We start from the raw sequence: 2242 nt of genomic DNA on the forward strand, positions 1-2242 counted from the left end.
TTTATATATATATACATATATATATAGATACCACAGGGAGGAGAAATTTCATGCGTGGTTAAGCAAGTGTTTCTGATTCCTTAGTGACACTCGCGTTTCTCCTTCGTTATAGTTACAGAAGAAAAAATGTTCTGTGGTGTATCATTCATTCTTTGCTTGATAAATAAAGTTGTAGGATGCGCGTTCTTACATGTCTACACATGCTTTTCCATATAGATACGAGGCACACACACACCTATGCCTACGCAGAAGCCAGTACCAAGCGTCTATGTATATAAGAGAGAGAGAAAAAGGAAAATAAAATAAAAGTTGACACTGCAGTATGTTCAGGTTCTTCGTTTTAATTCCTCTTCGTCAAGATAAAAGTCATGACTTATCTCATTAATGCCTAATCTTTTTCCTGCATTACTATGGTTTTATTAATCACTGCCATGTATTCCATAGTCCTTATAAATGCACGTATGTAATGTGTGTATGTATATAATGCATGTAATGTATGTATGCACGTATGTATGTATGCATGTGTCTGTACGTATGCAAGTGTGCATCTATTTACGTACGTATGTTTGCATATATGTGTTGGGGGTGACGCTGGAAATTAGGGCATATAATTGCGAATGTTAGTGTGTAATATAGAGAAATTAGCGTTAAGCATTCCAAGACCAGAACAGCAAAGGATTTCATGCATAATTACCACATCTCTTTATTATAGCTCTACAAATATATAAAACACTTTGTGAAAGCATTGAATCACCGGAAATTAATTTCTTTCGATGAATCTCTAGAAGGCTTCCACATTTGCTGAAATTAAACTCGAAAACCTGTGCATTCCCTTCTCTTACTCCTCCTCCTACAGGATATTTGGCATAACTGATATTCTTTGCTTTTGAAAGTGCTATAGTGTTGAACGTGCTGCGCAGTCTTTCCGGAGAAATAAACGGTAATAATTTTGGGAACACGGTGCACACAAACACGTGTTAGAGCAATTGCATATGTTTTGAAACTGCTATGGATATAAATGACGGCAAATATATTTGAGAGAATGTAACCAAGTTGTAGTAAGCAGAACGCGCGCGCACACACACATATATATATATAGATATATAGATATATAGACGCAGTAGTGGCTGCGTGGTAAGTAGCTCACTTACCAATCAAATTATTCCAGGTTCAGTCCCACTGTGTGTCACCTTGGGCAAGTGTCTTCTACGATAGCCTCCGGCCGACCAGAGACTTGTTAGTGGAGTTGGTAGGTGGAAACTCAAAGAAGCCCGACGTATGCATATATATATATATATATGTATATGAGTGTGTGAGTTTGTGTGTCAGTGTTTTCCTACCTCCATCGCTTGACAACCACCGTAACTTAGCGGTTCGGCAAAAGAAGCGATAGAATAAATACTAGGCTTATGAGGCCTGTCTGAGGAGAAGAAATTTATTGCGGACGTTGAGGTAAATCGCAGAAATTCTCGAGTGATTGGATACAACCCTTCTGACGTCCCTGCTGTGTTTGAAACTAAGAATCCTGCCTCTGTGATAGTATTTGGAGCCGTGGCGAGTGATGGAATTGTCATGGATCTGCACTTCCTTGGGTCTGGTTTGAAGAGATCGGTACAAAAGGGCATCTCGACATCCTGAAGAACTTTGTGTTACCTTGGATGGAGCAGAAGTTTGGGCTTGACAATATGGTGCTTATCCAGGATTTTGCACCATGCCATGGCTCAAAAGCAGCAGAGGCCTTCTTTGGTGAGAAGGTGCCATTTTTTGTGAGGGCCAGCACCTGGCCCAGTAATAAGCAAGATCTCACCCTTCTCGATTACTTTTTATGAAGTACACTTCAAGCAAGGACTAATGCTTCCCCACCCACGATTATCAATAGTTTGAAAACCTGCATCGTACGTGCGGCGGCACGCAATATCAAAAAGGTGGAGGTTGCAGTAGCTGAAAAAAGTTTCTTTCGCGTGTGGAGGCACTAATTGCCCAAGAGGGCGGTGATATTGAGTGTTAAATGTTTTTGTTGTAATAAATGTTACATAGGAATTATGTCTGTCTACTACCATTAATTTAGTATTTATAACCAGTTTTCTAGATCGTACAAATTGTCTCAATTCATCTGCAAGAGGCTGTATATAGGAGCGGCTGTGTGGTAAGTAGCTTGCTTTCCAACCACATGGCTCCAGGTTCAGTCCCACTGTGTGGCACCCTGGGAAAGTGAAAGAATCCCGTCATATATATATATATA

This window comes from Octopus bimaculoides, chromosome 11 (genome assembly GCF_001194135.2).
Source record: "Octopus bimaculoides isolate UCB-OBI-ISO-001 chromosome 11, ASM119413v2, whole genome shotgun sequence".
NCBI classification, from domain to species: Eukaryota; Metazoa; Mollusca; class Cephalopoda; order Octopoda; family Octopodidae; genus Octopus; species Octopus bimaculoides.